We start from the raw sequence: 25218 nt of genomic DNA on the forward strand, positions 1-25218 counted from the left end.
TTAAAATCTAGAACACTTAAACTTCCATAATCTTTAATACATGATAGAAATCTCATAAAGAATATACAGCACTCAAGGTGATAATTTCATATATGAATATTCAATAACCTCTATGTCCAAGTAGATTGAAACTTAGAAATTTTTCTAGAGGCGCACATTTACTAGAGTAAATGAAATGAAAGTTTTTGAATGCTTGTGTAAAGGTTAAAATAGCTAAAATTATTTTCTCAGTAAATGCTTCCTCATCTTCATCAATCATTATTCTAAAATATAAAGAAAATTATTTATAGAACACAATTAATAAAAGGTTATATACACTGATAGATAATGCAAGACAACTGACTTTATAATGAATAACTTCTAAAATAATTAATTACAGTTCTTATACAACTACACACTTAGTAACTTATTTCTACTTAATAAAATACTAGAGGTGCCTGAGTAGCTCAGTGGTTGAGCATCTGCCTTTGGCTCAGGTCATGATCCTGGGGTCCTGAGATCGAGTCCAGCATCTCCCTCTGCCTATGTCCATTGCTCTCTTCTCTGTGTCTCATGAATAAATAAATAAAATATTTTTAAAAATACTATAAAAATGCCATTTTCAACTTTTTTAAATGTGTATTTGCAAAGATTTTTTTCTCTCATGGAATTGTTCGATTAAATAACATGCATTTCCAATAAAGAACTAATATAACATAGATATTCATTTTTCTATGTTCATTTAATAAAGAAAAGGTTGCTTAGGCTATCATGAAAACAAAAATTATAATGTTATGGGTGCCTGCATAGCTCAGTTGGGTAAGCCAACAACTCTTGGTTTGGGCTCAGGTGGTGATCTCATGGTTTGTGATCTCATGGGTAGTGTGATCTTGAGATAGAGCCCCAGTCCTGCATGGGATTCCACACTCAGCAGGAGGTCTATTTGAAGATTCTCTCCCTTGGCTCCTTCCCCTATGCCAGCGGGATTGCTCTCTCTCTCAATTAAATAAATAAATCTTTTTTAAAAATCATGATGTTATTTTCAGTTCTATAACCTTTTAATTTGCAAACAGGTAATTACAGAAAAAATTATAGAATGCACTAAAAAAGCAGTTGGAAAACAACAAATATTTCATGTAAGAATTGCTAATTAGTGTAATAACCATTAAAAATGGAAGTTTGTACATAAATATATAATCATCTAAAGAATGTCAGTCTTTGACTTCACTTAATTACTAACATGGCCATTTAAGGGCACCTGGCTGGCTCAGTCAGTAAAGCAGGCAACTATTGATCTCAGAATCCTGAGTTCCAGCCCTATGTTGGACATGGAGCCTACTTAAAAATTAAAGTAAAATCTTTTTAAAAATTTAAAGAGGATTTTAAAAAATAAAATAAGATGGCCATTTAAGAATGTACCTTAAGGAGCACCACAAATATATCTTTTTATTAAACAGAAATAAAGGATAGTTTGATCCCTTTAAGCTTTTATTTTGATTTCTAACAAAATATCAAAACAAAAGACCTATTTTGCATGTGTATATTAATTATGAGACAATAATTAAAATATTTATACCTTCTAAATAGTATCAATATCATTTAAAATATTCTTAGTGGAGATGAAAGCATTAATAGACATAGCCCATCTCCGACAGATTATTACTAAAATGTGAATGTTGAGTACTAGTTGCTATCATTTGTGATTTTTTGGGTAAAGTGTAAGATAAATAGGAAGTTTCACTCCATTTCCTTAGCCATGATGAATAAGCAACATCAAGAAAACATTATAAATCTGTTTTTTTTGGAGAGTGCCTGGGAACCCATATGCTACATAGGTTTTAATATAAGGAACTCTTTTATCAGTAAAGTGAAACTTTAGAAAAAGTCATATTTTAAAGTATCATAGCAAAGCTTGCACCATGTGTGAAGTTTACTGTCACAGCAATTCTTCATAGAAAAAAATTCTTAAATCTAAGGTTGTCAATCTGCAGTTTTTTGAGTATTGTAGTCACTTAGAATTAGCAGTTAACAAAGAAAAAAACTCTTAAAAGCATTGACTTTTTACACTTCATTCTTACAATTCACTATTTACTTATCTTACAGTTAATCTCCATGCTAAATCTGAAAGTATGCTCTCAATAACAACTATAATAAAAGAATGTTGAGATAATGACACAAGATGATAAAAGCAAGGAAATGCTCATTTAAGGATATAATCTCTTTCACACATATGAGCTTTAAGTAGACGTGAAGAAGTAGGAGAAGTGTTCCACAAAAAGTTACCCAGAGAATTCCTCTAGGACAATAACTTATCAAAACGTAGAAAGCCTTCTGAGATTCCAATCACTATTGATAAAGCCATTCTAATATGAGATATTTTGCTCTATATAATTATGTGCAAATAAATTTTGTAAGCAAAAGTTCCTTATCATCTTTAATTAATGAAAACTTAGAGAAGAATTATAAGACTTGGTTTGTGCTGGTGGAAGTGTTTGGATGGTTGATAAAGCAGAGCTAATGCTATGCGTTCAGCAAACCCATTTATTTTTCTTCCTTAATACATAACTAAATTACATTCCCAAACCTCCCCTGCAATTAGTTTGGGCCATGTGACTGACTTTGGGCCAGTGGATAAGATACTATCTTTTAGAATCAACAGGCTTTCCTCCCTCCATTTAGTACAGAGTATCCAGTGGAGGACTCCAGGGCTCTACAAGATGGCAGAGTAGGTCTCTGAGTGACATAATGGAATAAAGACCCACCCCCACTCTCTATCTGACCAACCCTGGAATGTGACATAAAGGAGTAATAAACATAGTATTAAGCCACTGAAACTTGGGAAAAGGAGTAATAAACATAGTATTAAGCCACTGAAACTTGGGAAAAGGAGTAATAAACATAGTATTAAGCCACTGAAACTTGGGAAAAGCTAGAAGATTATTCATTCATTAATTTTTCTGTTTCTCAAATATTATGAATAATAAGAATTACAGGGGATAAAAATAAAATTTGGTACTACAGAGAAAGGCAAAGATGGTAATTATATTGGATTTAAATATTAGATTAGGAATAGTTTTTAGGAACTACAGTTCACCCTTGAACAACACAGATTTAACTATACAGATCCGCTTATATGTGGATTTTTCTTATAAATACAGTACTATAAATGTATTTTCTCTTATGATTTTCTTTTTCTTTCTTTTTTTTTTAAGTTTATTCACTTATTTGACAGAGAGCACAAGCAGGGGGAACAGGAGAGGGAGAAGCAGGCTCCCCCACTGAGCAGGGAGCCCTGTGGCGTGTGGCTCCATCCCAGGACTCTGGGATCAGGACTCTTGCCAAAGGTGGACACTCAACCAACTGAGCCACTTAGGCGCCCAATGATTTTCTTAACATTTTTTTCTCTAGCTTATTTTATTATAAGAACATAATATATATAATACATCTAACATGTAAAACATGTATTGGTTGACTGTTTATGTTATCAGTAAGGCATCCACCCTTGTCAACAGTACGGTATTTAGTCAAATTTTGGAGGAGTCAAAAGTTAGACACAGATTTTTGACTGCACTGGTGTTGGTGCCCCTGACCCCCGCATTGTTCAGGAGTCAATTGTATATGATCTCAACTATTCTATAATTGGTCTCTGTCAAACTCTTGTTTCCCCAAGTCATATGCTGAATTTATATCCTCTTATTAAGATAGTATTATTAATATTAGTGATAAATGCTTAAAGCATTAGCTAATATTCATTTCCTGAGCATATTCCTTGCCATATCCTGAGCATAGGGCTGAGCATTTTATATGAACTATCTCATTTAATGTCAAAGTAACAGTATGAGAAAGTTTTTAACAATATATTCATTTTACTGAAAAAATTGATGTCCATGAAAATTGAGATGATCTCACAGTTGGGATGCCTGGGTTGCGCAGCGGTTGAGCGTCTACCTTCGGCTCAGGATGTGATTCCCATTTGGAGATCCAGTCCCACCTCATGCTCCCTGCAAGGAGCCTACTTCTCCCTCTGCCTGTGTCTCTGCCTCTCTCTCTATGTCTCTCATGAATAAATAAATAAAATCTTCAAAAAAAAAGAAAGATGGTCTCACAGCTAATAACTGGTGAATCCAGAATTTAAAGTCTTTTTTTCACTCCTATTAACATAAAATGTTGCATCAGTGTAATATTTGGTTTTAAACAATTACTATTTGAGCAATAATAACCTCAACTATTAAAAAAATAACTTCAACTATTTTCCTACCCACAAACAGAATCGTATAGCTGTATGTTCATTTTGTACACCACAAACAAAAAAGCTGATAGGAAGTGTTGATCTAAAAAAAAAAAAAAAAAAAAAAAAAAGGAAGTGTTGATCTTAGTAACTATATTATAATACTGGATCTGCCCCTCATAGTGAAAACTTTACACCCTGATTTTATCAACATGCCAAAAATCCATCTATTATGGGTAGATGCACAGTAATCATTAATGTTTTGACCCATAAATCTAATTATTCATTTATGATGAATAATTTAAACGAAAAAAAAAACCTTCACTGAAGGCCTGGAATATAGTTAATTACTCACCTAAAGATAACTACCATTATAAATGATATATAAGGGATAGCTGGGTGGCTCAGTCAGTTAAGAATCTGACACTTTAGCTCAGGTCTTGATCTCAGGGTCCTGAGTTCAAATCCCATATTGGGCTCCACACTGGGCAGGAAGCCTACTTAAATATGTGTGTGTATATATATACACACATATGTGTTTAAATATGTATATACACACACACACATACATACATACACACACATACCATGATGATATATATGAAATTCATGCGGATTAGTATATACCCTTAGAGCAGAGATTCTTTGGAAGCCAAATAATAATCAAAATATTATTTGAAAAATATGGATTCAGAATTAAGATATTTTTGTGGATAGAATGCTTATATATATAAACACACACACACATACATATATATATGTATATATGAGTATCGGGAGATATATATATATATGTATATATGGCCTTGTCTTTGGGAATAAGGTTCAGTGGAATGAAGTCCTACTCCGTCAACTCTGAACCATATTTGGAAAGGCTTTGCCCATACTGCTTCTGACTTTTCTGTTATCTGCTTTCATGGCTAAAATTCTTTCTGTGGATATGTCAATACCTTCAATTAGTTTATGTCATACCTGCTACATAGGAACTTATCTTTTAAGAGAACTATCCTTGTACTGATCTATTTTGTGTTGATCTTGAAATTCAACAATCCAAAGGCAACCTCATCTTGCATCTTTTATTTCAAATCTTTTGCCACTACCTCTCTCATGAGAGTCTATAATAATGAAAAAAAAAAAGACAAGAATTGAAAGAATTAATTCCAGGACAAAATAGTGCTCACTGAAATATCCTATTTATGAGAAATTAGTGAGGATAAATAATAGCAGCTGTACTCTTTTTCTTTCACATTACGTAGAAGCAACATATCCACAGGATTCAGTTAATCATCTTAACACACATCTTGATTGCTGGGGTTTAAAGCTCTCCAAACTCCTTCTATAAGAGGCACCATGTTTCTCTTTATAATGGTACCAAACCCCATGCCAAGCTAGAACTGTTGCTCTGGAAGGAAGCATGGCCCAAAATTCATCAAAGCTGCCATACAGTGTCAGGGAAAGATGGTGCTATGCCAGTTGTACCCCATCAGTGAAAAACTAAGCTTGTTCAAGCTTTATGCTGCCACCATGCCATGCACTTCAAGAGCAAAGTCTAGTGCCACAGTCCTGGTGTTTCTTTTTCCAACTAGGCAAATGCCAAGAGGAGTACTTTCTCACAAACAAGTATGTGGGAGATAGTAAATGCAATGACAAGGTTAATTAAACCACCAGGGTGCTTTAAGACTGGAATGATTCAGTCAGACAGAAACAAACAATTTTTATTCCTTTATTGTTGTTTCTTTTTCATCTACATGTAAGCCAGGGGGTGGGAAAAGGACCAAGAATTCAAACATGGGAAAGATCTGGATGAACTTGGGAACTATTCTAGTATTTTAGAGTCTGGAGAATACTGTAGGGAAAAGTATTCCGAAAACAAAGACCGAGAAGAATGCTGAAGCAGCTTTCTCTGGAGACACACCCTGCACAGTAAAGGAGTTCCCAGACACCTTTCTGCCTGGATCCAGCTACTTTTCTTTGAGTTGGAGAACACATATTTGGAAACCTCTGACTGACAACAGCACACTGATGAGTAGATATCCTTTGATGTGGAGTGAATGATGATGCCATCAACCTTCATAGTGCTGGCCAGTGAGAAACCTCTGAAAATAACATGAAAAGAACAAGAACATAAGTGATCAGTACAGAAAAGGCAAAACTTCGTAATAATAAGATAAACAGACAAAGATAAAAATTAAGTTACAAAAGCAAAAGTTATAAAAATTTGAAATTTTTAAAATTCTTGTAGTGTTATAGCATGTTGTTACATTTACGAAATTTTATTTTTATTAATAAAACTATTTAATTGATAATAAAATGAGGGAAATTCCATTAAAGTAAGCATTGCTTATGGTGTCACCACTGTACAAGTTTGGTAATATCTGAATACTCAAACTATTTCAGTAAAGGAAAAAAGAAAACACATGAAAAATTGTTGTGTATAACTGAGCATATGCAAAGATACCCTTCCCAAAAATTATGAACAAAAAATTTTAAAGAATTTAAAAGAAAAAATGAAATGTCAAGAGCAATTTTTTTAATGTGACTGATCCTAAAATTCTGTATTTTACTCTATCTTTAGCAACTGTGAAAGATAAGACACAGCACATCAAATTCAACTATCATATGGTTTCACTTGGTTCTTTTTAACAGTTTCCTGTAGTCAACAACAAGCTAAACCATATTAGTGGGAGAAATCAAAAGAAACATAAAACTCTAAAAGAAAAAGATATATATTCCAAAGAAAAAAAAAGTTAAAAAAAAAAACTAATAAAACACCCAAAATAAGAGCTAATTACTGTCTGGCAGAACTAATTAATGAAAAAAGAATTTAAAGCTGAATGAAAGCTTTATTACATCTCCATTACTATGGAATAACACCTTGAGGTACTTGTACAAAAAAGCTGGCTTTTGTTCCCTTTTTTTTTGGAACAATGACTTCAGGGGATTTGTGTTTCTTTTTCCAAAAATTATACCTTAATAGTGTATACACAATAAATAAATGCACTATTAAGCTTTTCCTAAGACTCTTAATGATGATTTTCAAGAAAGAATCTCAAACTCAACTATAATGGTGGAAGAAGCTTCTATTTTTGAGAATACTGTGTTAATCCTATATAGCTATAGCCCAAGAGCCAGGATTTGACTTTCAAGTCCTAAAAAAAGTCATTATCAAGAGGCTCTACTTCAGTCACGTAACTGCAAATTTGATCCAGGTTTCCTTTTCTAAATAGGGGCTATCAAAAAGAATAAAGGACCAGTCATACTTAACAATCTTTAAGTGTATGGGAAATACGATGTCCACGTATAGCTCATTATCTGAGTGGGGTGTTTGGTTTGCCTTATCTTCAACAATTAAATAGGGCAATACACAAAAATTAAGGCCCACTCAAACTTTTACATTTTCACTCAGAAAAAGAAGATGCTCAGATCTTGTGAATTACCTGTCCTGTTTCATAGGTAGCACCTGTATTGCTGCTACACATCTGTGGAAGCACAATATCAGCCAACTGTTAATCAAGGATCACTTCCCTTCAAAGTGACTGATGATCCACTGTTAAAACAGCTTATAAAAATAACTTCTCCTTCGAAAAGGTGCTTCAGGGTTTTCAGACACATCTCACCATTCCTGCTAGCTTAATGCATGTTTGAAAGTTAATTTCTCATTAATATTTAAAGAAGTGGCTTCAGAACAAATTTTAAATGATCCATTACATTTTAGAAATAAAATATTATTGGCATTATTTTCATCTCGATTACAAGGAATAATAATGTCCAAGATTGGCTTTTAAAACTGTTAATGAGCCCTGGCAATGTGAAAAAGATATGGATTAGGTAGATGTAATGAGATATGATTAAAGGGTGCAGGCACTGAAGGGTGTTGGAGAAATTCTTTTCTGAAAGAGTATAATTAGTGTCTGATAAAAGTACTTAGTAGATAAGATTTTTGAAGAAGAAAGGTTAAGATAAACACATACTTTATGACAAACCTGCTTAATTTTTCCCCTTTGGTTCTCTTACGTACTCAATATTATGTTGAAGTTTCATACATAAATAATGTTTGTCAAATACTTCATGCAATTCTACCAGACAATTAGAGTGTTTTAATTGCCAGACACGGAGAGCAGAAAATGTGTTGAAACATCTTATTCCATTTTCAGTGTACATTTCTTTGTTGATTTATGTAATGTAGCTAATAATATGCAACCTACCCTAGTTTTAAACAAACAAATGAACTTCTAAAAAGCAAGCTTTCCATAAGTTGCTAAGCAACTCCAAAGGCACATTTTACCAATTTAATAAATAACATTTAGATGGCAAATCCTTAAGGAAAATTCCTAACTCTGTTTTATAAGAAGTAGAAAATCCAAGCAGGTACCCTTTTGATTTTCCTGTTCCTAAGGCCTCGGGGCTAGACAGAGGCACTGCTGTCTTCAGAGTGCAGTGGACTCACTAAACAAAACATTTTGTCAACTGAGGTTGTTATATAATAGAAGTTACGTTCTGCGACTCATTGTATTAGCTCTCCAGAGTTAGAGCTCATGCTTCATTTTGGACCAGGGAATTTGTTGCTGGGATGGGGGTAGGGTCTCCCATGTTTAGCAATATCTATCCCTGGCATCCCATGTTTAGCAATATCTATCCCTTATTTGCAGGCCTCTGATGCCTCTTAATAATGACGCTAATAAATATGCCTTAAATTTGATTAGTAATTATAACCTTTCAAATTACTTTCATGACTGTCAACTTACTGGTTATATATTTTCACTATTTTATAGTCAATGAAGGTGGGGCGTTAAATACTTTTGGGGCTCACTAGATGCCAGTAGTGGCCCGCTAGTTGTTAAAACTAAACATGTCTCCGGACCTTGCCAAATGTGCCTGTGGTGGGGGCAGGGAGTGTGGTAGGGTGTCAAAATCACAACCAGTTGAGACAGTTGAGAACCACTACAGATGAATAATGAGTAAATATGCTGTGAGAAAGATATCGTGAGCTTAATTGGCGATGAAGATACTGTGATATTAGTTTCCATTAGTCAACACCTAATATCTCCTATAGAACCACCAACAATGAAGAATAAAGGAGTAGTACTGACTTCAGGAGTACTGTGGCTCTTGCTCCTTTCAAGGATCACTGTTGATTTTATCATTTCAATGTAATTCCCACTGCATATAAATTGAGGAGAAAAAGTCTTGTCATAGCTCTGTCTTTGTAGTAATATTCCAATCCAGAACTACCCCAAAATCTTTTCCCCTACTCTTTCTCCCTCAATTTTTACTTTACTGGGTTGCTGGCCAGAGTCATTCTAAACATAAATCTTAATTTTAATAAAGCCATCCTCTGGCCATAGGGCCACAGTAGTTCTCTATCACTTCTACTATCAAATACAAACACATGTTGTTTAAGGTTTCCTACAAATTACCACCAAACCCCATCTTACCAAATATCTTTCTCATTCTCCATTTATACCACCTTTACTGCCTCAAAAACAAACAGCTTGTGTACGCTAATCTTCCTATGTGACACATAAAGGACAATTCATTTCCTCCATGAATGTTTTCCTAATTAATCCTTCCTTTATTTATCATCAGTGTCATATTTCTGTGAGAAGAATGACGTACTGCAAGTTAATACGTGAAGCAATTGTTTACTGAATGTTTTCAATATGTCAGACTCTGAATATTGCTTAATAGCTATTTCTATCAATTTATGTTTACGTTGTTTATGCTCAAGTAGATTGTAAGTTCCCAGAGGATAAGAACAGGCCTTATTTGCAGGCCTCTGATGCCTCTTAATAATGACGCTAATAAATATGCCTTAAATTTGATTAGTAATCATAACCTTTCAAATTACTTTCATGACTGTCAACTTACTGGTTATATATTTTCACTGTTTTATAGTCAATGAAGGTGGGGCGTTAAATACTTTTGGGGCTAGTCTATGGGTTACACAACTGGTGCTTAGCAGAACATGCATGTAATATATGCTGAGGGACTGAATTCAGTCTCACAACTTCACAACTGTAACATTTCTCTCCTGTTTCTAAGTTCTTTTGGCATTTAGAAACAAATGCTTTTGTAAAGAACAAAAACAGCTGAGTGATGCAGAAGACACAACACAGAAGTGAATTCAAGGTCTTCAAAGGTTAAATTATGACATAGCAGGGAAGCAAAAGAGAAATTAGTTGCTGCCTCAAATTGGGTATAAGAGACTAACTTCCTAAGGCCTTGACCTCTCTCATCACAAAAAGCAAAACATTAAAAAGAAAAGCAAAACGGAAAGGAAAAGCCACAGAAGGGCTGATAAACCCCCAAAGTGTAAAAATCACGGCATTTTACTTCATATATATGAATAAGTCCGAGAGAACATCTTCAACAACTCTAAGACACTTCCTTTCACTAGTTTTGGGAAGTCAAAGAAAGAAAGAAAGAAAGAAAGGAAGAAAGAAAGAAAGAGTATCAAAATGCCTATAAAAACCATTTATCTATCAAACTCTTAACTTGTGTCCACAAAACACAAGTCAGAGATCAGCTCACTACCCCTTACCACCATATGCCCAAAGAGGCAGCAGATTCATTCAGTAATTCTTTCGACATTTGTTGCAGGCCATGCCTCCTAAGTACAGAAACTGGTGAAGGCCCTGGGGGGAAACAAAGATGCCTGAGTCTTAGCTGCTGATGTGAATTTGTCCAGGGAATTCAGAAAGGGGCAGGTGATCTGCAAAGAGGGGGGGAAAAAACCCAAAAAAACGGTTATCTTCGATGGGCCTTTCCTCTCAACCTCTGGCCCTCCTCCGCACCACTTCCCACAGGGGCTTGCGACGAAAGGACGGGAACAGGTGAAGGCCCCAACTGCTAGAGCCGGGCCTTCCGAGCAGCCTCCTCCAGGCCCCGGGGCCACGTGTCTGGCGGCGGAAGTGCCCGGTAGCGCGGGTCAGGGAACCCGCGGGGGCCGGAAGTGCAGGCCCCGGAGCGCGGGAGGCCTTGCCCAGGCAGGGTGGGGCCCTGGAAGCCAGGGCTTTCGAGGCCTCCGGGGGTTTCTCTCGCCGCAGGGTCCCACCACATCCCAGCAGGCTTCCTGCAAAATGGGGACTTTTGGGCTTTTCCCAAGAGGCTCCTGAGCGTGGCTGTAACCTGGCCGCGCGCCCGCAGGGAAGGGGCCGCGCTCCGCGCCCAGCTCCTCCCGCGGCGCCGCTGCACCCCGCCCCCACGGCGCTCGGCTCGAGTCACGCGGGCGGCGTGCGGGTGGCGGGGACGCTGGCCCGGCCCGCGCGGCCGAGCGGCGCCCCCTTCCTGAGAGGGGAGGACCGAGTGGGCGGCGGGCCGCCCGCCAGCAGGCGCTCCGGGGCGCCGCGGCTCCGCTGGGGCACGGAGGCTGCTGGGGGCCGGGGGCTCGCGTGCGGGCCGGGCGGGCGGGCGGGCCGGGGCGGGGCGGGGCTGCGATCTCGCCGCCCTCCCTCGCGGAGGCCGCGGCCGGGGCGGCGGGGCTGCTGCGGCCTCCGCGGACGCCCCGGGCGGGGGGCGCGGAGTGCGCCGCGGCTGAGGGAGCCCGGGCGGGGGGCGCGGAGTGCGCCGCGGGGCGCTCTTCGCCTGAAATTGGTCAGAACCACGGTGTCTCCGGGACGTCTATCCCGAGGGTAGAAGGGCCCACGGACCCCGGACTGATTCGGAGCTCTCCGCGTGGCCGGCCCGGGGGGCACAGCGCCCCTCCCCCGCCCCTCCGCCGTCTCCCGCTCCCTGTCTCTCCGCGGGGGCGGAAGCGCCCTCCCCTCCCCCCTCCCCTCCCCTCCCCTCCCCCGCCGCACCTCGTGGAACCGTCTCAGGAGTCCCTTGTAAGTCTGTCAGGAAACGCAGAACGACCACAGCGTTCCACGTCGTGCAGCATCGGGCTGACCAGAGTTTCTCGCCGGCCTTACTATAAAGAACATTCACGGGTCCTGCTTGTTCCCCGAGGCGTGAGAGGGAGACTGTCCCGACTCGGGGCTGAAGGTCAACAGAGCCTCACGACTTGGTTTCTGAGATCACTTTGAAGCTCTGCTTAGCCCAATTTCTCTGAAAATTCAGTCGTGTGAGGAAGTCGCTCTCGAGATGAACTTTCCTCACATTAAACGTAGGACTTCTCACTGTTCTGTTTTCGAATGTCCAAAAGTGAAGTGGAAGCCCTGGGGCATCTTCCGACGGCCTGGAGGAGCCCCAGCTCCCCTCTCCTGCACTGCCTGCCCGCTGGGACGTGGGGGGAACCCCTGGGGTCAGCGGCCACAGAACCGAGGACCCTAGCAAGTTATAATTGATGAAAGGGGGAGGAGGGAGGGAGGAGAGAAGAGAAGAGAAATGGAAAGGAGAAAAAAAATAACATTTGTGTTCATTTACACATTTCCTGTGCGGAACAAAAAAGTCCCACCATCAGCAAAAGAAGTCTCTTCCTCCAAAATAGCAGCCAAAGAGGGAAAATTAGAATATGCATAAATTCCTTCATTTTCATTCGTACAGAGCATGATTTCCGGCAGATTTGTATTTAAACTGCTCGATTAATCCCAATTTCTGAACAGCATTTTACTTAGCATCTTCCCAAAACTCACCTAAAGAATATTACTCTCCTCCCACCACCCTGTTTTCAAGCTTCCCTCTTCCCAATTCTCCAACTGTCAATGAGGATTTCATTGATAAGACTGTACCTTTATTTTTCCTGTCCACTGTTTTCAAAACTGGATTGATGCATTGGACCACATTTTAATACAAACTGGCTGCTGTCTGTGAGCCATAACTGCAAACGAAAGCTAGTGGAAAGGGTATGTTTTTGAAACGTGCACCTGAAAGAGACTAAACATGATAGGACCAATGGCTTTTGCAGCTCCTCTCATGGCATAGGAGAAGGCACCAAAGTCTTTCCTGTCCTACACAGGTCATAGCCTTCCACTAGTAGCAGTAGTTAGGATGCGTGAACTCGTCTGACCCCACACCTTCCCCTCTACCCACTGCCCATTTTTAAGGGAGAATGATGGACCATCATGACCCTCTTCAAAGAAATGCTGCCTTTTATAAATACTCCAAGTGTGTTAGTCCATTAAATCCCCCCACAGCCCATTTCTAAAATATTTGCTTTGCCACTTGTGCAACAGATTTGGCTGCATGTGCCTTGTAAAGTTCTTTGTTGAAAAAAAAAAAAAAGTTAGCATCATTTGAAACCATTCCCTTCAAAATATCGTCACTTGACTTGGCCTTACCTTTGCTATCTTTGAAACTTGGTGCATATATATTTTTTATTTCATAGTAGGATGTTAGTGTTTAAAGAATGAAATGACTACATCTTGGTTTATCGAAAGCATATATAGATCATAATTCCATTCATCCCTAAATTCCTTATTCTTGCAATACCCCAAGACAGAAAGAAACCTATATTTGCTTCTTAATACAGTCTAAGCAGAATGTAGTGGTTCTGGCTTTCCTTCATTGTTTATGGATCATGAACTCCAATTACTGTTGGTTAGAAAGTTATAAATGCTAATATTTGTTTAGTTCTTAGTTTCTATAAAAAATGGACATACATATTTGAACTACATGCAACATTCTATATATAATGTGTATGTATGTGTATAAATACATGACCGCTTAAATATCTGGGTTATGTTGGTTAAAGATTTTTCAAGATATGAATATAGAAGCCTATTAATTTTGATAAATAAGTGCAAAAACAGTGCATACTACTGTCTACATGACTTTTACTAGTTTGTGAAATAACTGCTTTTATTGTATCTTTACTTTGTATTAAAAATTCCCATTATAAAAGTATTAATTTAGTGTCTTTTAGTTAGGCATGTCTCCAATGACTCAGAGGTTCTTAGTTATATACAACTAAAACCCCAGTGTTTGAAAATAAATTCTTAAAAGCCATACTTTGAGAGTATATGTAACAGGATTGAGGGGACGTTTACTGGAAATAGTAATTTCTTGTAATTTTTTTTATCGAACAAACGGCAGTTGTCTCTGGATCAAAGGAAAAATTCAAGTAAAATCACAATAACTGAGATTATTTTCCTTAAAATATTCTTTTACTTAGAACTGGGTTTTATATGGAAGGCTCCAATTTGATTTCAAGTTGCAGAGCTATATACTTCCAGAAGAGTTGAAGTGAACTTAGTAGTTATTAGTTATTATTAACGCACAGAGAAAGCCTGGGGTACCACTGAGGAGCAGAGCAAGATGCCGTTTCAGCCAGTCGCCTTCCTCCCGTTGGAGACTGAGCATCACCCCCAGTGAATTTATCCCTGTAAGTGAAAGCTCCTCAGTCTTTGCCGATCTTTCCTGAAATAATATTCTCTCATTAACTGGAATATTTTCCTACTTTTGAAGATGAAGAGACTAGACAGAAACTAAAAAGGATTGCTCAGTCTCCCTGCTGTGAAAGGTGCAGAGATAGATGCCTGGTACCACCACCAGCAGGCAGGCGGGACCTTCTTTTCTTTCCCTTCCCCTGCTTCCTTCAACTACTCTTTAGTTATGGACTGTGCACGTTTGTGAAGTTGAAGACAGTATCTAAAGAAAAAAGTTTTCTAGAGGACGAAACTGGCTATTCATAGTTATGTCTTTGTTTTGTAATTTGTTTTTTGGCAAGGCACACAGATCTTATTTTCTCGTAAATGTTCAGGGCTACGTTGATTTGCAAGGAAAACAGAACAAAGCATAAAGATCTAATAGTCACCCTTCCTTGCTCCCAGTCCATTCTTCCATAACTGAGGTCTGTTTCCATTTGGCCTCAGCTGCTGGGCTGCTAAGGAATTTCTATCTCAGTCCTGCTCTTCTTTCCTATAACACTGCCCTTCATCTCCTAACCAGCTTTCTTTCCCCTCCACAAATGAAGGCAATTATCAAACAACCTGCTTTAATCCCAACATCTGCCTGACAAACATTGAGTCTCATTCCCTCCCCACCCCGATTTTTATTTTCTTTCATTTCCTTTTTCTTGGGGTGGGAGGGGGATGGGTGCTTAGGAGATGGGGAGAACATTAGGCTGAGAGGAGTTAGATTCCTGTAGGTACAAACTCACTGGCAGATTCTTTACAGCCCAGACTCAGGAACTGGTGGCTGTTCTTGCACGTAGAACAGTAAACGTTGGTAGGTTTACAAATGACAAAAGCACCTCTACCTCCTCCTAAGGAGACAGGCTTAGTGTTACTAGCTGGATCACCACTAGCTATGAACATCTTCAACCTGGTTTCTTCCTTTCACTTCTACTCCCCTCATTTTATTGGCCCCTTTCTGTCCCTTCATCCCGAAAGGAATCAAAAGAGTTCATCAGGGGGACCTAATTCTTGATTTTTGTGTCTTGCCCTTTGGGCTGAGTTCCTCAGGGCCAGTGTTCTCTTTAGACTCAAAGGAACCTCAGTTACTTTGTCCTTCTGAAACTCCTCAGCTTTGTGAACATGATTCCTAAGTATGACAACTTGCCCATTTATCAGCAGAGTTCCAGCCAGAAGGCACCAGGTCTTTCTACCCAGGAATCCCTTCACATGTCTGCCTCTGTTTCCAGTCTGCACCCCAGACTGATTTACTTGGGAATGGTGTCCGAAGGGGACATGCCTATAGCAATGAAGAGGAATGGGTACAAAAGCCCCTAGTGCTATTAAAGAGACCTACCATAATAGACCAAAGGAGTCTTTATAAGAACACTTGAGTTGGGCTGGAATGGATCATCCATCTAACCAGTGAAACAAGAAATCAGAGGAATGCCCGTTGCAGCCATGAAACACATTTCAGACTGAAATGGATTCCATCTTCATCCTGTCGACCAGAGAAATTATTTTAAAATTGTTTCTGCTATTATTGCTTGCATTATTATTAACATTTTATTTCTGTCATTATTGCTGCAGTTTTTGTTATTTTATTTCTGTTGTTATTGCAGCTATTATACTATTCAACAGAAGTTTAGAAAGATTAGTCAGATTAATTAGTTTATTGGTAATTTAAAGCTGAAAACTGGTAATTAAGCCAAAAAACTAAAAATGATCAGGGATGATTCATACCAGTGTAGGATTTGGGAGGAAGAGAGTCTAAATTTTGGATATAAAACTTGGCAGCTGTGAAATAAACAGGACTTGGGGATCAAAAATATGATAATTGAAACATTCTTAGTCACTCAACCTCTCCCCCTCCTCCAAATTCAGCTAAGATCATTCTGTGATTTGCTTGATAGAGGAAAAATACTATATTTGCTTTTGTTGACAGAGAACAAAGACCCCATGTTTATTCTTCATGTGATTTGCATTTGCACGTGGATTCCCTTGCTTAGGACCATCCAAATATCTAAGCTCACTCCCCTCCAAGTTTGCCTCTCTTTGCTCTTGTTATGCACCTCACTGGAGAGGGTGCATCATATAAGACAGGTATACAATTTCAGCCCTCTCCACAGACAGATTCTGTGGAATATAAATTCAATAATGCAATTCTCTCCACAACAAGCTCTCTGCTCTCTTTCAAATATAATTAATGTTTTGATAGTGTAGTTCTTTAACTACATATATACACACAAAAACAGACGCACCCTCTAGCTTTGCTGTTTGTGCATTTAAAACAGACATGGATGTGGCTCTTTCAGTGACTCCTAAAATTCCTCAACTCAGTCAGCCCACAGAGAAGAAATCTGTTTAGGTAATAACTGCACAGTCTGTTGTGTGCCCAGAAATATTTAAAACAATAAAGAATGCAAGCCCCTAGTTTTTGATAGTCATTTTTTGTCAAATTTCCTAGAAAATAAAGGATTTTCGGAATTGATATTCTGATAGAGACATTCACTAGATAACAGTCAAAATCAACAAAAACACAGTCCTAAACTACTGGTTGTCTTTTCCAAGTTTTGATGATGGAATCTGAATTTCAATACCTTCCATTTTATCCAATTGGTGCTAAATTAACACAGATGTATAAAAACTAGCAGCCAAAATAGACAAAACTACAATGACTTCCATAGAAATTGCTTACTCCATCAAACACCTCAGTCATGTTTTAGGCGGATTATTTCATTTAATTGCAATTGGTTGTATGTTAACATATTCATATGTGAAATAGATGGTCAGAAAGAAAGATATGTCTATGACAATATGGCTAGTAGGAGTTAAGTGAGCAAACGCTGCTAACTCCCATATTCAAGTGTACCATATCCCCAACATTTCATTTCTACAAGCTGATTACAATTATTAGAGGACAAATAACCTTCCGGACTATAGAACGTGATATATTTTCAGACTTTAATAAAGAAAAATACATAACCTGTAATACTTAATCCAGTGAAAATATAAACCTTAATCTTCCCATATTGTTACTGAGTTGAAGAAGCTAGTTATTGGGGAGTAACACACTGATTTCCAAGCATCTTGGCCATTTTGTTTTACTCATATGAGTGTGTATGAGGTGCTGGCAGGGGAAGGATTTTACACATTTCTCTTCACCAAATTTTTAGAGAGAATATGTAAAAGGGATTTCTTTTACTTCTTTTGTGGTTTAATTTTCTTACTCTTCATGTAGTATTTGGTGTTTGGAATTGTGAAAGAAGATAAAATAATGAACAAGGAAAGGAGAACATGTGGCTGATTCCAAGTAGATCGTTTAACTGGATGGAAAGAAACAAAAATATTTTCCTAGTGCAGTTGTGCAAAGAAAGAGAAGAGTGTGTGATCTGTCAAGAGCTCACTTGTGCTTTTTGTTATTGTTTTAGATGGTGGCCCATCAGGGTTCCTTTCCCATTACTTTCCTTCAAATTGTTTTTTCTTAAGAGCATAAAATGCGGAAACTACTTGTCCCTTCATTCTCTCACAGGCTAATATTTAACAGCAAACATTTTAGTTAAATTTTCAATAGGAGAAGTTTTTACAGGTACAGAGATTGTCAGTACAGAAGCAAACTACCAGTCCCAGTTGGTTAGTTAAGTGAACTTGATTATTTGCTTGTAGTGAGCTATGAAATTTTAATATAAGATTTTTTTTAACAATATTGTGGGCTATCAAAAAGAAATCCTCCCTGAGACTTTTTATATTGGTTCTGATTTCTTCCTCGTTTTCCCTTTTGATTTGTTTTTGAAGCAGTGACATGACTACTTCTCTGACTCTCAAATGAGGTTTCCTTTGGCTCAGATTAATATTAAAGAAGATCACATACACGGTTGGAAAATATTGTTATTTTTCTTTAATGGGGAAAATTGGACTCCCGCGTGTCAGATCTGTGGTTTTCCGAAGGGCATTGGAAATGGTACTGACATCACTTTGCACTTTAACAATCGGATTTGGTCAGGGTACAAGTTGTTTGTTTAACCCGACAGCTCGGTGCACTCCGTCGCACGCTTTGCACACTCATTAAAATGATTATTCACGACCTGTCGAGTGTTTTCGGGTTCATTCACAGGAAAGGCTTGGAGCAAGCGAGAGCAATTCAAGTCAACACTGTCCACTACCCCGTGCACGTGAGGATGAGCTGGTGCGTGCGTAAAAAGACGGAGGGAGGGGTGGGTGAGCACGCCTTAGCTATAAGTCCTGCTCTTCCGATGCTCTGGAATTTCAATCACGAAAGAATGCCAAGAGTGCTTGGTCGTAAAAGGCTATGTCGCTGTGTTAATTTCAAGGGCTTGGCACAGGACAGAAAAATAAAATAAACCAAATAAACAAACTCAGATCTGTCCCTCCACTCCTCCTTTCAACCTTCTGCAAAGCTTGAGGTCCCTGGGCTCGCCCACCTTCCGCCTGCAGCTGCCGGACTGTGAGGCTCCACCTCTCACTTCGCGGACGCTGAGGATAAGTAGTTTTCAGGAAAATTCGTCGGGGTGAAGAGATTAATTCTCTTTCCGTCTCCCAAGGCCCTCTGATTCTCAAGAAAGAATTCGGTTGCTTTTCCTTTCTATCTCTCTCTCAAATACTGGAGGGGGTGGCGGGAGTAGGGGGTGCAAGAGATGGAAGAATATGACTGTTAACCATATTTGGTAGATGTGTTCCAAATTACTAGGAAAGAAAGACTCGTCTTCCAAACTGCAAGAAAAATCCTATAAAATGAGGCGTAAATAGCCCTTGATAAATTAGACCACTTTTTTTTTCAATTTTCAAGTCCTCCTTCAACATTTTGTGATGATAATAAGCACAAACACAAATGAATCTCAATTTCTCACAATTGCCAGTACCTATGAAAGACGCACCCCGTGGTCCTTAGCTGTTGTATTTGTTCAAATGAGCCCTGATATATAACACTGACATGTGAGCTATGAGTTCAAGATAAATGCCTATCTTCCTAAGGTGGAATCGTACATGTACGCTAAATAACTAAACAGATGAGTGTATATATGCATTTGATATACACTGAAGAATTCTGGAATATCCTGTTCAGCATGAGTACCCCCCCGCCCCCCGTCAACAACTTAAAGTTAATAACTGTTTTAAAACAATACCATTTCTATATTCAGATCCGGCTGCCTCTTGATTTTTCATCTACATCCTTAGTACACCCAGCGGCCAGCTTATTGTTATGAGAAAAACCTAGTCATGCCAACAGAAAAAGACAAGGCTCACTCGTGGGTTTCACTCTATCATATCTGACATAATAAAATCATCTGTTTTTCTATTTTATTGAACATCAATACAATATGTGAAGAGAAGAATGGAAGTTTTCAAGTAGCATGAGGTTTTAATAAGAAAAAGATTTCTAATTGCTAAAAAAGCAAGTATGAAGAAGTAATTTTGCAAACTCTTTGGGTTGCCGTAATTCACTATCAAGTTTACTTAAAAGTGATCTGTCAAATGTGTTTCCTGTATAAGCTCTTTCATTAAAACCCAACCTGCAATAATAATCAAGAGGCAGATGCTGAAATATGTAAGTAAATAACTGAAAGTCTCTGCATAAATAAACACAAATCAATGCTGTAATAGACAACACTATCGATGTAGGGATGATCGATTTTAGTCTTCCAACCTGCAATCAGAGTTTGCAGTGTATAATTAAAAGTAAAATTTTCAACTCTACTCCTACTACTACCGGGAAAATAAACAAACAAACAAACAAGCCCTGCTGCTAGTTCTACCTGATGCTACTTTATTCCATCCAGAGTCTTTCTGAAGAGGTGGGAGAAGTAGTCCACTATTTCTAAGAAAGCCTTATCAAACTTGAAAACATTACTAATTATAAGAATTATAAAAGTATCAAATAATAAAACTACTTCCCTTTTTTTGTCCTGATTTTCTCAACCTTTATCATAAGCCTCCAATTATTCAGCACATTTTACTAGGAAAAACACACAACAGTGCTTACTATTTTTAAATATTTTTTCCCTCAACTACTATGATACTTTGGGATTAAAGATTCTTTGGTCCTTTTGTTAAAACAAACGAGAAAAATGTAATTTTCTCCATATACCCTGAAGCTCTCACACCTATGCCTGCATATACAAGCAATCTGAAACAAGAAACGGGGCGGGGGGGGGGGGGGGGGAAGCATCTGCGTTATTCCAAAACTGTTTCATACAATGATTGCAAAACAGTGTCTGACTGAAAGAAATAAATATGCCTTGGATTTCTAGAAATCCGCATCTAGAATGGTTCAGATTTTGCTTAACATTAAATTTCCTTTTTTGAGACTATTTATCCTTGGAGGGCAGAATTAATTTAGATTACCAAGAACCAGAGTATGATGATTTTGAATATTTACATTCTGAGGAGTAATGAAAATACAGTGTTCATATTTTTTCCTTAATCAACAAAGATGCTTATTTACATTCATTCTTGAATTTCTGTGGTCTTTCTGGAGCTCGGGCCTTTAAAAGAATTTCTTAGTTATGAAAATCAGCTTCTGTGAAAGTGACTTCTCTTACATAGTGGCACCTAAATATGGGTTTTGATCACATTACTATGTGACCAAGCATTCTCTGACTCCTCTCCTTCCCATCCAGGGGCAACCAGACCCAAATGGAAAATATCATCAGTTATTGTTTAGGGCTAATTTAACAGATAATTTAACTTCAAACAACAATGATCAGGTCATTAAATTTCAGAGCAGTGAGAAAATGAAAGAACCGAGAAACGACTCTCCCTAACTCCTCTACAGTTTTTGGTTTTTCCGCCCAATCAACGGCATCAACAACGTCTGCTCTACAGACGCGGAGTGTTTGCACCTTAAACGTGTTCTGATTCAAAGGATGAGACACTAAGGAGAGCAGAAAGGGGGTGGGGTGGGGTGGGGTGGGATAGAACTGAAGAAGACAGCCCAATTCAGGGAGTGCCAGCCCTGTAGGAAAATTCAACCTAAGGCGAAAATGAATAACCAAACTTGTCTGGCAACGGAACACTGTTTCGTTCGGACACGAGTCCCCGAATCTCGGACGTGCAATGTGCTTTCCTCCCGTGTAGCTTCTCCGCAAGGCCAAAGACGGGGGAAGAGGATCACACGGGTTAAGCAACAGACCACCAAAAGGACGCGGGGTGTCTCCTTCCCCTCTCACCCCCACAGACATAATTTTGAGTTATTTGATATGATTTTAAATGCCTTTTCTGATGACAACACTTTCGAGATTTCTGCCTACCTCAAGTGTTAATAGACGGCCAGTTGGGGATGGAGTTAGAGAATCAAAATTGGTGGTGGGGGGGGGGGGAGGGCAGTCGGACGTGGTCCCCTTCCTCCCGTCCTCTTCCCAAGCCCGAAGATCACCACCAGAGAATCTTCCCGGGCTCACTCGGGATGCCCTCTGCCCACCCAAACCCCAGCCGCCCTCTCTCCAAGCCCAGGGCCACCCTAGAGTTTAGGTGACTACTGTCCCCAGGCCAGCACTTTTTCCTTTAGGAACCCTTCACCTTGGACCACAGGCTTGGACAGAAGGAAAAATGGGGTAGAAAGCGAAATAGAACAGAAAGGAGTGGAAAAGAGAAAAGATGTCTATGACAGAGAAAACAGTTTTACCAAGTAGCAGATGAGTGCTGAGATCTGAAACCGCACCAGGTAAACACAAAGAAACAACCTGGGGGTGGGGGGTGGGGGGTGGGGGGTGGGGGGTGGGGGGAGGAGGGGTGTGTGTGTGTGTGTGTGTGTGTGTGTATGGGCGGGGGACAAGAATAAAACAGAAAAAAGGTGGGGAAGCGCGCCAGCCAAGGCTGTGGAGTCAGTTTTCCTGGCATCAGCCCGCGTGCACGACCCCACTCCAAGCTCGGCTTGTCCTGGGCAAGAGCGCCCTCACCTTGTTGCTCCGGCTCAGCGCCGGGCTGCCCGTCCGCCCGAGCCGCGGCCGCCACTTCCCGAAGCGCGCTCCTCCCTACCCGGCTCCCCGCCGCCGGCGCCGCCCCGACTCGGCAGCCTCGATCCCTCTCCTCCGAGATTCCCGAGCCCCGGGACGCCACGCCGCCGGGGCCCTGCGGCCACCACTTCCAGCCCCGCCGCCGGGCGCCTCTCCGACTTCAGCCAGGGGTCCCCGAGGCGCCGCGCAGGCTACGAGGGCATCGGGGCGAGGGCCCCGAACGCGCTCCGGGTGCAGCTAACCTGCGTCTGGGGCGCTGCGGGCACTCCCGGGACAGCCAGGCTCCCGAGCTCACGCGGCCGTCTCCTAAGTGTGCATTAAGAATCAATTATTTGCCTGAGATTCCCAAAGCCGGGAACTGGGATATTCCCATCAGGGACAAAGTCAAGCCCAGAACGGTGCGCTTTTCCCCAGTCCTCCGAACAGGAGGAGAAGCCTCCCTCCGCAGTCCCGCCGCACGGTCCCTGGAGCGGTTCCGCGAGATCCCGCGGGGACCCTCGCCTGACCCAGGCCACGGAGCTGGGGGCGGAGGGCCAGCTCTGGGAGACGTTGGCGAAGTTAGTGTGAAAATAGGGGGAGGAGGGGCGTTCTACCAAAAAAAAAAAAAAAAAAGAAGAAGAAGAAGAAGAAGAAAAGGTGCGGGGAGGGGGAGAAGAAGCAAAGAAAGAAAAAAAAAAAAAAAAGAACTTTGGAGCAAGGAGCTTTGTCTCAAATAGGGAGAACAAATGCCTGACTTTGAACGGTAAGAAAGGTCCGTTACGGTATCCTGGAAGCTGCGGCAAGACTAAGAAATCTTATTTCCACGAATTGAATCACTCTGCACTTTGGGACCTATTTCAGCCTCCCACTACCCCTCTCCTCCCCTTAAATTCGACTCGTTTTCTCTTCATCCCTCTTTGCCACGTCTTCGTCCTCTTTACTTAGGGATCCACGGTGACTTTCCGCCGACGTGGAAAAACCATGCATTCTCCCTCAGCTACTTCTGTGGATAGCGGCGCCCGCTAAGGAAATTTTTCAAAAAAAAAAAAAAAAAGGAGGAGCACTTTAGCCCCGGGCCTCAAAGTCGCGGTTGAAGCCTTAGTCAAAAAGCAGTCTGACGTAGCCCTCCTCCCTCCGAAAAGCACTTGCACTTACCAGTCTTGGGGTAAGAGCGTCCCAGTCCATCATCAGTCTTTTTCTTCGGCATCCTTCGGCCAACACCAGGCAGAGTCTTGAGTGAAGGGGGGGAAAAAAAAGAAAAAAGAAAAAAAAAAAAAGAAAACAAATAGAAATCGGAAGGGAGAAAAGAGACTCAAGCACAACACTACATCATATTCCCTCGGAGCCTCTTTGGCCTACATCCTCGGGACGAGGTGCGGGGCGCACTGACCATTAGAGTGGGGGAAAAGGTCGGTCTGGGGGCCAAAAAATAAGAGGTGGATTATTTTAACTGCTGGTGGCTGGGGGGAGGGGAGGCGGGGGTGGGGAGAGGAGGGAAAGGGGGATAATGGGATGAGAACACGCAAAAGAAAAACACGCGAAAGAAAATCGAGAATGAAAGCGCCTTTGAACTCTTACAGGTAGGTAGTTCTTAGGAAGAATGCAGACGTGTGTTCGCGCGAAAGGAAAACCTAGATGACCCCTATTCTTTCCACATCTCCAGAATCTGGCCTCAATTGGCTTCAAGTGGGGAGGGGGGAGAGGGGAGAATTTTAATTCAAGTTTCACCTACCCCGCTCGTAGGAATGGCTGCGCAGATTTTCACGTTGGAGAGTTCCATCTGTCTGGCAGAAGCGGTGTTGGGGGCAGGTTATCTGGTGAAGTAGGAATGTACAGGAACCCCGCCCTCTAGGCACAGTTATACAACCCCAGCAACCCATCTCAGCCAGCTCTAAAACCTCTAATGATCTTCACCTTCACCCTTTGTTAGCCTATTTCTCCAGCAGGCATTTGGTTCCAAACACAACTAGCCACTTCAGATATTTAGAAAATTAATTTCTCAAAAGCAAAATTATTTCAACACAAGCAAATTCCCCAACAATGTTGTAGGAAACACACTTAAAAAAAAAAACACCCACATTTCTATATTTAAAGCTCTAAAGATATTCAATTTATCCACCTATTTGGGTGAACTATCCATCAACTTAAATATATACAATTATATCAAGACACTGCAAGACTCATTTTTTTTCTCTCTCTACAACTTGATTTTATGCAAGTCATATAAGCCACATGAAATCTTTCATTGCCACAAAGCTAATTGAATTAAATCTTCTTAGTTCTAGACTTCATGTTCACTTGATTTCCAATTTTGTAACAAGTTGGAGAAACATATTTGGAAGAGTTCTCTCACTGCTTTTGTTTGAATCATTTTCTCAATGTTTTATATATTAGTCTGTATTAACTTTATATCAGACACGTTCAAGTAAAATACTTTAAACCTGGAGATGAACTGCAGCTTGGGATTTCAAGTTTTAAGTTATGATCATTTTCAGTTCCAAATCTCAAAAAGAGCAACCTTCATCTCATTAAAAATAATTATAAGTACGAAAGAAGAAAAGCTTCAAAAAGTTTTGAAGTGCTTTTCTGGCATAAGCTAATTTTTAACTGGCAAAGGTTGGTGACAACAAATATCAACACAACATTACAACCAATTTGTTGCAAAAAAAAAAAAAAAAAAAAAAAAACAACCAACAACAATTAAACGCCATGCTTGCTAGAACACTGTACGATTTTGAAAAAGATAACTTGAGAGATGATAGGACAGATTGAGATAAATGAAATGTTC

At 40.0% G+C, this 25218-nt stretch overlaps 1 long non-coding RNA gene across 1 annotated transcript; it reads right to left on the reverse strand.

The window, feature by feature from the left end:
• Positions 1-5916: 5916 nt before the first annotated feature.
• LOC121493704 lies at positions 5917-24250 on the reverse strand. Its single transcript, XR_005988535.1, has 3 exons — positions 24163-24250; positions 23586-23661; positions 5917-6303 (listed from the first exon to the last, which is right to left on the reverse strand). It is a non-coding gene; the product is annotated as an uncharacterized LOC121493704 (long non-coding RNA).
• Between the last annotated feature and the right edge of the window lie 968 nt (positions 24251-25218).

Source organism: Vulpes lagopus, chromosome 6, assembly GCF_018345385.1.
Source record: "Vulpes lagopus strain Blue_001 chromosome 6, ASM1834538v1, whole genome shotgun sequence".
NCBI lineage: Eukaryota > Metazoa > Chordata > Mammalia > Carnivora > Canidae > Vulpes > Vulpes lagopus.